The sequence below is a fragment of the Canis lupus genome, chromosome 23, assembly GCF_003254725.2.
Source record: "Canis lupus dingo isolate Sandy chromosome 23, ASM325472v2, whole genome shotgun sequence".
Classification (NCBI taxonomy): domain Eukaryota; kingdom Metazoa; phylum Chordata; class Mammalia; order Carnivora; family Canidae; genus Canis; species Canis lupus.
In genome coordinates this window covers 27415949-27431045 of record NC_064265.1, presented here as the reverse complement: position 1 = coordinate 27431045, position 15097 = coordinate 27415949, and the positions used below count along the sequence as shown (strand labels likewise).

At 38.9% G+C, this 15097-nt stretch overlaps 1 protein-coding gene across 1 annotated transcript in view; it reads right to left on the bottom strand.

Moving 5' to 3' along the window:
- LOC112661094 (collagen alpha-4(VI) chain-like) overlaps nucleotides 1–14730 on the bottom strand; it is a 127796-nt gene extending 113066 nt beyond the window's left edge. The window contains 2 exon segments of the mRNA XM_035705178.2: nucleotides 7581–7727; nucleotides 14647–14730. The gene's annotated coding sequence lies outside the window, so the exon portion shown is untranslated.
- Nucleotides 14731–15097: the final 367 nt, after the last annotated feature.

The window sequence follows — 15097 nt, the reverse complement described above, 5'->3', positions numbered from 1 at the left end:
GGTCCTGGGATCCAACCCCATATCAGGCTCCCTGCTCAGCAGAGAGTCTGCTTCTCCCTCTCCCTTTGCTGCTCCCCCTGCTTGCTCAGTCTGTGTGTGTGTGTGTGTGTGTGTGTCTCAAATAAATAAAACCTTTTAAAAAAAGGCTAATCCATTCAATTAAAAAAATATATCTTGTAAGCAACCACCATAGTAATAATTGATTCAGGAAGAATCCTCAAATGAAGCTAAAACTATTGGGTAGAAGCATGTTGGGGAACAAGGTTTTAACAGTCTCAAAATGTCTCCTAACCAATTACTTATAAGTTACAAAGGACAAAAAAAGTACATTTACAACAGAGAAACACAGTGGATATGATGTAACCAACAATGGTAGGCTACACCAATAACACATACTTCCTGATGTGCTACACGAGAAAACTCTACCTCACTTATATGGTAGTCCTCCTCAAATCCCATGATTTAAATCTAATATTAATAAACAATCATACAAACCCAAACTTGGAGACAATCTAAAAAACAACTGGCCTGTGCTCCTCAAAAATATTAATATCATGAAAAACAAAGAAAAGCTGAGGAACCAACTGAAGTTACAACAGTCTAAGAAGAATTGGCAACTAAATGCAATGAACAGTCTTAGAAATGGGAAAAATGGCTATAAAGGACATAAAGGGAGACAATAGGTAAAAATTCAATATGGACTGAAAGTTATATAATAATTCTGGGTCAATGTTATATTTTCTGAGTTTGATCATTGTGTTATAGGAAGAGAATGTCCTTGTTCTTAAAGAAATACATGTAATGAGGCAGAGGGTCTTGAAGTCACCCACTTACTCTCAAAGTTTCAGCAGAATTATAATAATCCATAGAGAAAGAAGAATAAAGTATTACAATAACTCTTGCAACTTTTTTATTAAATGTTTACTGTTTACCAGATAATACGCCAGGCACTAGAAATAACAGATTAAAGAAACAGTTCTTCTCTTGAGAAGAATTAGAATTCTAGTGGAGAGAAAGAGATGAATAAATTGTAATATTGTAGGATGAACAAAATAAAATAGAAATTTGTACAAGGTGCTGAGGAACACAGTGGGTGACCATCTCTCTTCACTTGGTGAAAGCTTCAGAGCAGGTGATGCTAGAGTTGAGATTTAAAGGAGGAATAGAAATTTATAAGTGAGCAAATGGAGAAAGGGAATTCCAGGTATGGAACAGCACATGAAAAGACTCTTGTTGGACAGCCAACAACCTCATCCAAGGTTTTGGGAACTAAGGTTTGGAGTGTAGGGAATCTGGTTAGGTCTTCTTGGAGCTCACACATTTGTGCTGCATAAGCTCTGAAGGCATACGTCTATGGAGACCTTTGGTTTTCTGAAATGCTTGAATTCAGAAGGTGGGATAGAAGGGGGGACCTGGATAGAGTTTCTCAGTCTTCAACTATAAACCACCTTCACTTCATTTAATTAAGCCATTTGCCCTTCATATACCAGTCTCCTTCAAGGTTTCTGTTCTCTCTCTATTGACTCCTCAAAAATAAAATGAAAAGATGCCATCATTAACATTCTATGCCAGTGGTTCTTAGACTTGAGAATTATGTCAGAATCACCCAGAGGACCTTTTAAAACCCAGCTTCCTGCCCCATCTCCAGAGTTTCTGATTTAATAGGTTTGGGTGGTGAGAACTGGCAGGCTGAGTGGATCCAAGGGACCACTTTGAAAACCACTCTTCTATGCATTTAGCGTGCAGTGGTTCCCAACCAGACAGATATCTTCTCCACTTACTTTCAACATCTTTAGCTCCACATGGAGAAAACCAAATGTCTACCATCAATTAAGTGGAGAAAGGGAAGAGACGATCAATTAAAAAATGTTTTCTTTATACATATATGACTGAGAGGTAAGTGGGAGCTTCAAAATATTTAAATGAGAAACCCAATGCAAAAATGTACAAAACTAATTTAACACATTTTTTTCAATTTGCTTTATAATGATACTTTATTCCCTGAAATAATAAAGAGCTATGTTCTCTCTCTTTTTTTAATTTTTTTTGATCACTTAAACACCATTATTTTAAGTACTGTGTTATTTGGCTTTCTTACAAGACACTCTTATAGTATACCACATCTGGGCCACAGGAAGTTCCAGAAGGCAAACAGTTAGGGAACATGAACAGATTCTTCTGTACACATCATATTAGAAATCCACATGGCATGTTTAATAGTTAAGAAAAACTAAGGTTAGCCTTAACCTATTGCATAAACATTAATATTTGCTTTCTGTGCCCATTCACAAATCCTATGACGGCTTGGATATATACACAACTTTGTTGCAACATATTTGAGGGACGCTGTGTCAAACATTTCAATGACAATTAATGTGTCATGAGGCTCAAAAAAATAAAATAACAAGATGCAGAATCCTAGAGCATTCCTCCAGGGAAGGATAAAGATCACAATGCCAGAGTTCAGCAGGGCAGTGTACACAGCAGTAAATGGGCGCTGATGGCCATGACACTCTCATTAGCTATGGTAATTTCAAGACTGGCACACAGTCTGAGAATACTCAAACTCTTTCAACTTATGTGTAGCTTATCAACTCCATCACCCCAGCATTTCACGAGCTTGGTTTTACCAGAGATGGGAATAACTACCCTTTCTCAAGGGTTTCATTCAAGAAGAATCCCTACAATCCACTAAGCAGATCAGGCCCCTCAAAAGAACTGGGGCAGGGGGCACCTGCGTGGCTCAATGGTTGAGTGCCTTTAGCTCAGGTCATGATCCCAGGGCCCTGGGATCAGTCCCACAGGGAGCCTGCTTCTCCCTCGCCCTATGTCTCTACCTATCCCTTTCTGTCTTTCATGAATACATAAATAAAATCTAAAAACAAAAAATAAAAAAAAGACCCAGGGCCCATGAAGGTACTCTGGCACTCCCTACTTCCTATCACCAGGAAACACAGAAAGAACAGGTCATGGTAGTGAATAAAGGCAAGTTGACCCCCTGCAATTTTCTAGGGCATCATATACTCTGTCCCTTATTTCTTCTATGCCCTTTAAGAAGGTCACTCTAGAATCTAGAAAGAAAATGTAGTGTGGAACAGTAAAAGTTGATAGAATTTGACTTTGAATTTTCTGGTTCAAATGTCAAGTCTGCCACATTCTTCTTGGGTTGTTTTTTTTTTTTTTTTTTTTTTTTTTTTTGCCAAATTCTTGTTATGCAGCTTGCCACATTCTTGTTATGCAGCTTCTTGGAAGTCTCTTGAACTCTAAGGCTCAGCTCTCTCAGCATAAAAGAGAGGTAATGATACTGTGCCATCACTATTTCGCAGGTGTACTGTGAGGACAGAATAAGCTAATGGGGTAGTAAAGACTTTGTAGAAAGCTATAAAACTTGAGAGGTTACCTTTACCTTATCAAGCAAATAATCTACAAAACAAAATTCCAAAAATGCAATCCTTTCTCACTGATAGAACCAAGCCTCAGAATATTTTATTCCAAGAGGGAAAAAAACAGATTGCTTGAATCAAAGAGCTGTGGCTACATTTTTGCTTCATTATGTCTAGGAAATAATCATACTCTGATGGAAGTGAGATTTTGGGTAAGAACAGACATTTTATGGCAGCAAGAGGAGATTCCCTAAATCAGAGAAGTATGGTGCCAGGTGTGACAGCAAGCTGGTGGTCACCTGAATGAGATAAGCTCTTTCAAATCTTATGTTATGAAATCTTAGCTGTCTGTGTTCTTTGGGCTGAATGTCTCACTTTTGTCTTTAAGCTTAAAAATAACTTAGATGCCATTGAACTGTTCTTTGTATCTTAGTGTATAATAAAATTTTTAAACACAAACTGAAAAAATATCCACTAAATTCATTGACACAAACCCATCTGGCCCTTGGAAAGGTAACGATAATTTCTTTTTGATTGCAAGATGCATTGACCAGGCTATAAACCTTTCTGGAGTTTATAGAATTGTAAGTCAGCATGGTTTGCCAAGTCCATTCAGACTTCGGTGACTCAGAACACATCATTTATTCCTTCCCTCTACCTAGAAGGCTGCGTACTACTCCTTGGCCCCAGTACACTCTCACACATGCACATACAACCCACACATACACACACATACCTGGAAAGCTCTATTCACCTTTCAAAACCCAGCTCAGAGGTCACCTTCCTAACCCAAGCCTGATGGCAAATCACTCCCTGTTCTGTTCTTCGTCTGAAACCTGTACATTTATTTCAGTGAATAACTGGGATTTGTTAAGACTGTCTTTACCATTAATATATGCTCAGCACCTACAACAGTTCCCTTCTCTGCTCTCCCCCTCTCTCTTCCCTCCCTCTGTTCACTTCCTTCAGTCCTGGCAACAGCAACCTTCTCATAGCACAAAGCAAAAACCATGGAGTTATCATTAACACACCTACATCCAACCTGCCAGGAAGTCTTGCTGCATCAACCTTGAAAGCTATTTGCACAGAAACTGATCCTCTCATCACTTCTACTGCACACAGGCTGGTTCAAGCCATCTCTCTCTTGCTTGATTACTATAAACTCCTGCTCTCCCTGCCTCTAACCTTTCTCTCTGAAGTCTATTCTCAACATATATTCAGGGAAATCCTTTTAAAACCTAAGTCACTTCTGTTCAAAGCCTTCTAATGGCTCCCTGTTTCATTCAGAATGAAAAAACAAAATAGGCTACAAGGTCCTATGTAACCTGGCCCCCAGTTTTCTCTAACTCATCTCTCACCTCCACACATTAGACTCTGATCTCTTTGGCCTACTGGCCGTTCTTCAAATAAACCAGTAACACCCTGTTTAGGGTCTTTGTACATACTATTTCTTCCATCTCGAATGCTCTTCTCTATATGTCTCTATATACCCACCTATATCCCTATATATCCACACACATCTACAGATATTCACATATATCTACATATATCCACAAATATCCACATATATCCTTATGTCCACCTATGTCCACATATACCCTCATATAGCCACATATGTCCCCATATCTCTACATACATCTCCATAAGGTCCCATATATCATATATATTTGCACATATCTATACATATCCACATACATCCACATGGCTGATTCCCTTGCTTCCCTCAAGCCTTTGCTCGGATGTCATCTTCTCAGTAAGGTCCACCCTAGCCATTCTACTTAAAATTGTTACCCATTCTTATTCTCCCAACACATCCAACCCCCCCTTACCCACTCTCTGCTTTTCCTCTTTTCTTATCACCTTCTAACATGCTATGTAATATTCATCATGGTTTTTATTAATTACCTGTTGTCATGCCCACCATCAACTAGAAGAGAAGTGCTACAAGGAGTCTTGTTTTCCACAATATATCCCCAGTGCCTGACACATAGTAGGCTCTCAGTAGATTTGTTGCATAAATTCACTTGTTCAGAAAAAAAAAAAAAAAAAGATTTCCTGTTCGTAAGACAGGATGTTCTATACAAAGAGTTAGAGGCATTCTTGGAAAGATTAATGCCCCTAGCCATTATTTTTTTGTAAATGGAGGACTCAAAGCCAACTGAGCTCGGTTTTATATTTTGATTATAATTTTATTTTTAATTCATTTGTATTAAAAATAGAATCAGAACAAACAGCATAAAACGAAACATTTGACAGATTTATTGAATAAGCAAACCCAGATCATAAGCATAGTAGAAGGGACTTGGTTTAAGAACTTCAAGAAATCTAAAATTAGAGCCAGTCCATGCCTACAACCAATCCCAATGAGGCAGGGAAGAGATGCAGCCAGAGGTGAATCTTTTAAAATTCACAGCCACAAAAATTTACTTATACAGTGAGTTGCTCAAACATAAGACCTAAGATTAGGTTGGAATGTTTGGGCAAAACAATTTCTTGTATGATATTTTTAAAAAGACTCATAGCAGGACAACTGGGTGGCTCAGCGGTTGAGTGTCTGCCTTTGGGTCAGGGCGTGATCCCAGAGTCCCAGGATTGAGTCCCACACGGGGCTCCCTGCATGGAGCCTGCTTCTTCCTCTGCCTATGTCTCTACCTCTCTCTCTCTCTCTCTCTCATGAGTAAATAAATAAAATCTTTAAAAAAAAAAAAGATTCATAGTATTTTTATTTCAGGCCAAAATACCAGGTAGGTAACATTCATTATTTCACTTCCTAGTGACTGTTATGCATCATATTTGCTGTTTCTGCAAAAACATAGACAAGGCTTCATTACTCTTGGTCAGTGATGGAATAAATGCATCCATAGACCTTTCAAAGCCCATTCCTATGAGTCAGAAACTACTAGACAGAATTTTGTGATGAGAGACAACTTTCAAAGGCCTGTGGCATACACACTCATGAGCCGAAATAAGAAGGACCCTTCTGCATTTGCAGTTCCCTGGGCCCAATTTCTTAGCTTCTGAAGATCAATACAAAAGAGAACAAAAAGATGCTAGATTTTTCTCCTGTAGTCCTGTGGGATAATTCTCAGTCAATATTTGATCCTTTCACCCCACAGAAGTCATCCTTAATAATTGTCACCATCCCTATGTTTGTTCAGTGAATTTAAATGTGTATCAACCCCAGTCATCAAAAAATCGCATATAAAATCTGAATCTGATCAACTTTACACTAACTTTCCTTGAAGTTCTTTATAGAAATAATCATTTTCTTTAACTCTGGTAAATGATATGCATGCTGATGTATTTAGGGAATTTACTGATGTTTATAATTTACTTCAAAATGCATTTAAAAATAAGAGGGATTAACAGATGGTTAGAGGGATGGAAATGTGAAAAAAACAACTATATTAAAATGTTCATGGTGAATCTAAGTGGTGAGTATACATGTATTCTCTGTGAGTTCTGTAACTGTTGCTGTATGTTTGAAATTTTTCATTAAAAATTTAAATAATCCTCTGAATTATTTCTTAAAACTGTGTATGGCAGTCAAATGGAAAGGAAGATGAGAGTCTAATTATATGAATCCTGGCAAACTGGATGGGAGAAAACTCTATTTCTAACTCCAAATTGCCCCTGGGATTGTTCTAAGAGAGTCATTTTTACCTGAGTTTTATATCTCTACCAAAGACATGTTTATTTCCTGAATCTTTAGTGTTTTCTTTCTTCCTTTAGCTTTAAGAGTCTAACACTAATCTCCATGTTTAAATTCTCCCAAAGATTTGCTTCAGTGAAATAATTCATGAGACATGTGTGAGTCCCAGTAAATTGGTTTCCCCTTTCCACACAGATGGTAAATTCTAGGCCCAGTCTTAAAATATTTCACATCTTCCTGCTCCACAAAAGTTCAGAGTTATGGATCTTACTTCATCACAGTTTAAATCTTAAAGGTTATTCTCCCTCTGTATATCCGAGATAATCTTTGGGTTTTTTTCCTCTGCATCTTTATCACTCTCTCATATTCTCTCCATCTCATTGCTATACGAGGTCTCTATCACTTTCCCCTCTGTTGGTCTATGTGTCCCTATCTCTCTTTACCTAGAAGTAAAAGAGAAGCAGTGCATTTGCAAAAAATGACATGGAAACAAACTAGAGTTCCCACCTACCAAACTTTCCCTAGGAGAAAGCATTTCCTCCTACCTGGCAAAACCTTTCGGACTTGTTCTCTTAATTCCTTCTTCTGATCTTCATCCCTTAAGAAGCTGCTTGAGCCTTGGGAATTCCCTAGAGTATAGGAAGGCTTAAGGGTACAATGACACATCAGCTTTTCCAGTATTTAATCCTCTCCTGGGGAAAAGGGGAGGAGGGCAAGAGGAGGAGCACAAATGGTGTTTATGGTGACTGATGCATTGCTTGTTCTCTTGCATGCTTTACTGCCATTAAATAAAAAGAGTTCTTCTGTAAACACTGGTCTCCAAAATGCATACAAAAACTAAGTAGGGAGAGCATTCTCTAATAATAATAATGATGATGTAAATAAAATTAGCCTTTTTCAAATTTAAAGTTCCTAGAATAAAAATCCTTATTATCTTTATTTCAATTATTTAGTCTCCACCTAAAATCTCTAGACTATAAGCCCCTTGAAGCCAGAAACTGAGTATAATTTAACTTTGGGTCACTCACATCCCCTGGATATCCCTCAGCTAAGGGTCTTGTCTCAAAATACTAGGTATAAGGGATGGATGGATAGCTGGATGGATGGGTGAATAAATTAACAAACTGGACAATGACAAACACTCCGCATTGATGTTTACCAAGCAGGGTAAAGCTCAAGTGTTTGTATTCATCTTAGATGTTCTAAACTAGCCCATACCAACCAGATCAGAGGTCAGGATGGAGTCAAAGGAAATATGTAAGTATTTATACGTGTATGAGTTAAACAAAAAATTAAGCAGCAATAACAAGAAACCTAACAACAAAGGTCATTTCCTTCTCACATAGTTCAGTACTAGGTGGGTATTCCAGGTCAGCAAGAGCCTTTCCTCCACATGGTCTTTCAGTAATCCAGGCTAATATTCAACATGTGGCATCTGAGGTTTCTGCAAGTACCACCACAGTAGCCAGTGGGAAGGGTGAAAGAGCCCATCCTACAGATTCCCTCCTAAAAGAGTGAGGCACAGGCTGCTCACATTCCCTGCATTCACATTCCGATGGTCAGACTTTAGCAACACTGCCACATCCAACAGCAGGGGTGCTTGAGGTTTGATTGCCAACCAAGCAACCCTGTGCCCTGCTCAATTCCCTTACCATAAAAGGAGAGGGAGAATGGAGGTGGAGGAGGCGTTGGTCAGTTACCATCTCCATCACATTTTGTATACATGTTTTTCACCATTATCTCAAAACCTGACCCATACTTGGAATGGAGTGTTGTTTCATTTCTGACATAAGTATTCAAGGAAATGGGGTCAACTTGAGGTTTCCCAAAATAAATTAATAGAAGGACAGTGTATCATTCACAGAGTTGAATTCAAGGTTCTCTGTGTTTTTCCAGGATTGTTAAATTTGACATAAACCTAGAGAGCCTCCTACACAGAGGATAACTTCCAAAATGACAGGTTAGTTCACTCTTCATTACTTGTTCCTTAATTATTCATGATGTGGAGATAACAGGGGTAGAATTTTGCTCTACTTGGAAATAGAGTGACTTCATATTATAGCTAAAGAAGCTGTAAGCACTCACTAAATACTCTGATTCTCTGAGGGAAATAATCAAGCCATCATATATAAAATTCTTCAGTAGAAACAGTAAAGATATTTAGTGAAATTTAGATATTCAGTGCCAACCAGTGCATTCAGTCTTTAGTCCCTTCCTGCTCAGGAAGCCATGTCCTCCCCTCTGACTCACCCACCTCACAGCATCCCCTTCTTCTGTCTCCCTTTCATTCCCCAAAGCAGTAGCTCAGATACCAAGGTAACTTTAGGCTCAAGGTCTTGAACTCTCTCTAACATGACCCTAGCCAAAGAGCAAGGTCCTTATTTTTTTCTATTACTTCAGAGCATTCACCATTTTGTTCTGCTCTGTATCCTCTCCCTGAATTTCAAGCAACATTCCTACTTCTCCTTGTCTGCTGCTCTCCCATAGTAGAGAAGCTTGCCATCTTCATTTAGGTTCTCCCCAAAGTAGACCCTGAGACAAGGACTTGGGTGTAGGCAATTTATTCAGAAAGCCATCCAAGGAAGGGAGGGCAGATGGAAAGTTAGACCTAAAAGCACAAAAGCCAAGAAGTTTGCCTTAATGTGTGCATTACTGTTGTAGGCAACTGAGGTTCAATGTCACTGGAGACCCTCTGAGAAACTCAGAATGACCCTCAGAACCATCCCAAGGAGGTACAGTTGGGATTTAGACACTGAATGCTACCCCTCAGTGGTTGAGAACTGAAGTAGGGGGTGGTGTGGGAAATCTTCAGCACTTCCAAGTTACCCTGTGAGCAAGTTGAGTAAGTAAGCTCTCTTGGCAACTGAGAAAGCCCTCAAGTGGAAGATTATAGTGGGAAGCTGTGCACACGCTCAGAAACCATCCACAGCTCCAGAGGAGCTCAGAGGCACGCTGAGCAGATCTGGGGTATGGCATCAACAGTGTCTGCTACACATGTCAACTTGGAGTTTCCTCACCTCAAAACCTCAAATCTCCCCTCCCTCTGACTATTCTCCCTAAGAGCTGGACCAAATTCCTAAGCCCAGAGTTCACAACTTCTTCCTCTTTGTTCTCGCAAATGTTTCTGCCAATATCCACCATTGCCTTTGCCCTGGTGTACTGGGCTTGTTTCCTTCTGCAGTGTTTCCATCACTAAGTTGTGAGCTGCTCAAGGACAGTTCTATCTCCTTTGCAAAGATTAGCACATAGTAGGAGCTCCATGAATATTTACAGATAATTGCCTCAATAATATACATAAACTTCAAAGGGCCCTCAACTTTTCTTTGTGACCGACATGACATTTTCACCTTAACTCACTCCTTGATGCTTGGTTACAAAAGCCATGTTGTTATTTCAAGAAAGACTCTGATCAAGTGTATATCTGATGAGTGGAAGAGCATCTCTTCTGCAAAACTTTGGGGGGGAAATGCTTTTGTTAACTACAAAAGGACATGAGAAAACTTGTTCTCTAAAATCACAGACTGTCAGAAACTGAGGTTTGAAATCACATTTAGCGAGAATGAAACACCTCTTTTTTGCCTAGAGGATCTAAGTCATTTTAACACAGAAAAACAGCCTCAATTTCCAACCCAGGTGCAGAGCTTCAGATAAGGGTTTTGAACACAACATTCCACATTTATCTTAACTTTATAGTTTCCAAGGAAACAGGACCCTGAATTCTCATCTCAGCCCAGGCATGATGTCAACTCCCTTATACACCCCCCTGCTTCACTTGAGTGAGCATAACACTGCTTTGCTGAAATTTTACTTAAGCCCCACCATTCCCCTAAATACTACAATAAGCCTGAGTCTTCCTTTGGTGTGTGGTCTCCTTACTAAGCAAGTTAAACTTATTGGATGACTAGTGTCTTCTTGGTGGTTTTTATCAGATGGACTTTATCACCTCTAATTTGTTTGTAGCACAAATATATCAAGGTTGCTAGTCATTACCAAGAAAAGCACTTAGAGATAGACACTGAGAATGCTGGGCAGGTACATCTTAGGCAGGAGCTAAGTAATGATTTTTTAAAAGATCTAGGGGTTTCAAGGGTATAATGGACTCCTGAGAAAGCCAAATTTATATGATAGACCCAAACCAAGTGTAGAAGGGATAAAGAGAACAACCAGGGCAAAATGAAACCAACATTTACTCTTTACCTACCTGGAATGATAGCCTCCTTATGAGAAACTTCCATGCCAGTGGCTGCAGTCCCCACACTATGCAGTCCAGAAATCAGCATATGACCCAAACCTGGCCAATCAAAATCCTTCCTTATATTTCCCCCCCCTATTTTTCTGGTTCTAAGCTTTAAAGATATGCTGAATTTGTCTGTTGCCATGGTTTCAGCTTTGTGGGAAGCTAGCATGACCCCAAAACACAGAGGAAAGCAGAGATGAAACTGAGGACATTCAAGTACCTGCCCTTCCACTGTTTTGTTTGTTTGCTTGCTTGCTTGGAGGTTTTTTGTTTTTGTTTTTGTTTTTTGTTTTTTGTTTGTTTTTTCGTTGTTTTTTTTTTTTTTTTGGTTTGTGAGTTTTGTTGTTTTGTTGTTGTTTTGAGTTTGGTCATTTGTAACAGAATCATCATTATGACTTACATAGACAAAATCTAAAACTTTTTCTAGGGTCCTATATTATACTTTCTTACTTGCATTTTACTCCATCTCTGCAGATACAAGCCTGCACTTCTTTTCATTAATGAACCCTGGATAATTCAACATCTCTTCCTATTTTCGTTTGCTACCAGGAATCCTAGAGCCTAATACAATGTTCGGCGGCAGCAAATGTTTGTACATTTTACAAAATCTAGCCCTGGAAAGGATCTTACAGATCATCTAGCCAAACCTCATTATTTTGCAGAGAAAACTTGAGGTCGTAAAAGGTGATACAATTTGCCCAAGAGACACATAAGCAATTAACAGCCATTCTCTTTGAGTAACTGATCACATCTACTTACTCTACTGTCTTTATATTCTCTGTTTTTTAATCTGAAAACTGCCTTAAGTAGGCATCTCCATTTTCCTCCTTACTGATGGAAGGGCAGATGGCAGAGGATGAAGGGATGATTCTCAGAAATTGGGGAGTGAAAAGGGCAGAGATAATGGAATTTAACCAAGGAATTAATACTATTCAGACCTGACAAAACCTGGAATTTTACACAAGAGATGGAATTCACAGTGATTCCAGAAAGGGAAGGGATTATTGAGGAACCAGGGAGGGGAGTTTTAAGGCTATCAAGAGAAGACTTAGGCTTTGTGCTATAGGCAGGAATACGTTTAAAAAAATGGTTACAATTATAGTGCTCTAAAAACTTAGAGACATTTTCTCATAACTAATGGAGTGAATTAGGCAATGCTAATCACACATTTATAACTTTGTGTCTTTAGTTAGAAGTATATAGCAACCAGCCTGTGGCAGAATTTCAGATACTGTAAGCCACCCATCACTAGCCCTTCATGGGTAAGAAATAGCAAGAGGGAAAAGATGCAAGAAATGTCATCTGTGATTCATAATGTTTTGGTGGAGACTTCAGGAGATAAGGTGCTAGCAGCCATGAAGAAGAGGGATGATTTCTAACTCCATGAACCAATATGAGGCCCTATCAGAAGAACATATATTTATTAGTGCACAAACTAGCTTCCATTGGTGACATCAGTTTTGTCCCCCTCTCAAATTCCGCCTTTAATTTTTTTTTAAAGATTTTTTATTTATTTGAGAGTGAGAGAGAGCATAGCAGAGGGGAGGAGCTGAGAGAGGAGAAGCAGACTCCCCACTGAGCAGGGAACCCAATGTGGGGCTCCATCGCAGGACCCTGAAATCATGACCTGAACTGACAGGAGACACTTAAGTGACTGAGCCACCCAGGAAACCCTCAAATTTCTCTTGATCTGGAAATTGGAAGGGATCCACAGGACCAGTCTTGTTCCCAGTCTCTATCCCCACAAACAGAGATCTAAAGACCTTCTTCATTTTGGTGGTGGAGAGGAAGGCATCAGGACTTTTGGATCCCCAGAAACAGGAAAAGTCCCAGTTATCACCAAAATGTTGGCTGAGTAGTCACAGTGGGAATGGCACTTCACTGGCCTCTTGGAATCCAGACTAATCCCAAAAGCTATGTTCCTTGGAGAGATAAGATTTCTGTACCCAAGACAAAATAAACAGGAAGGGATTGAGAAATGGAATATTAAAAAATAGCCAGTCTTCACATAGTCAAAGCCTGGACTTTTGGTCATTCATAAATATCATCATTTTTAAAACTATATCCAGAATCAGTAATTCTGTTACACAACTTCATCAGGCTACAGAGGAAGAGATCCAAACCCACTGAGGGAGAAAGAATTTGCTTTGTGTCCTTATCTATTTAAGTCACATATTTAATGTTTATTTAGATAGAACTTATGTAAGAACTTCCTCAAAAAAAAAAAAAGGGTTCAGGGATGCCTGGGTGGCTCAGCGGTTGAGCGTGTACCTTCAGCTCAGGTCAGAATCCTGGGGTCCGGGATCGAGTTCCACATTAGGCTTCCTGCGTAGAGCCTGCTTCTCCCTCTACCTATGTCTCTGCCTCTCTTTCTCTGTGTCTCTCATGAATAAATAAAATCTTTTTTTAAAAGTTCAATTTTCATGCTATGACTATGACAACAAGATCAAGAGATCATAGTCAGGGGATCAATGATCCCAAAGTTAGCCATAAATTCAAACTCCAGTGACAAACCTCGCTTTCAACTTTAAGTGATAAACACTCTTGTCTACGATAAATACTCTAACAAATGTAGTTCCTCATAACACAAACTAATGATCTCAAGGTTACTAATCAATGGTCTTTCCAAGGTTCATATTAAGTAAACTTTTTAATATTACAGGAAAGTCTTCCTTTCTAGAAAACTGACTTAACCTGAAAATCAACTTTATGATGACAAGATACAAGTTAAAAACATGTTGAATCCATCCCATTTTTTTTGCAACTTCTGGATAAATCTTTTCTAATCTTCATAATATATATAAAGCAGTGCTTTGCATTTTCAAAGTGCTTACTTTTCTTTCAAATAGACTGCTATGGAAATTATAGATTTTAATCAAGACTGATTCAAAGATATTCTGACTTAATTCCTACACAAGCCAGATAAAGCACCGTACATTTTTCCACATCCTGAGTGTGATGTGATTGGTAAACCTTTAAGACGCTTCCCCACAGTATGGCACATAAACTTTGGTTTTCATCTATGCCCTAGGAGAAGTGGATTCCCCTAATCTGGATGGCCAAGTAGCATTTAATCAAAAGTCCACACACTAGAGGCAGCTACCATCAGTTCTTCAGCTGTCCTTGTCTCCAGTTAACCCCAGGTATTTTGTTAATTAATATAACCATTGGAAATAGATTATTAAGTGAAATCAGTGATGTTCTAGAGGTGTGCATTTTCCAGTTATACTCTGGATGCTCCCCATCATTATACAAACAGGATATAAGAATTTAACAAGCCCAGTGTATTTTTGGAAATGTTCCCTGGGACTTGATTCTCAAAAGTTCTGGTGTCCAGCCCCTGATTTGAAAGGATTATTGGTTCCCTCACTTACCTAAATGGTGAGCCAAACCATATCTCTAGAATACTGTCACATTGGAGAGACTTTCTTTCATGCAAGGTGCTATCAAGAGCCCCTACAAGACAAAGAACCAGCATTTTCTCCATCTTGCGGAACAGGTGATCTGTAAACTAATTCTAATCCTAACCCTACTCTGCCTGTTTGTTTGTTGCTGCTTAAATATAAATGTCTAACTGGATAACCATAACCTGATACTTGGTCTCTTCTAACCTAATAGTAAAGACCTATATCTAAACTTACAGCTCCAGCTTCGAACTATTGGGCACTATGCATATTAACCAAAAACTAAAACAAAATAGAAACAAAGGGCCTCATAATTGTAAACAGTCATGTGCATTTAGGTCAGGTTGTCATACTGAGGCATCTACCTTTATTTTGTTGATCGATTTTTCTCTGCTTAGCTAAAACAGCAATTTAAGCAGCT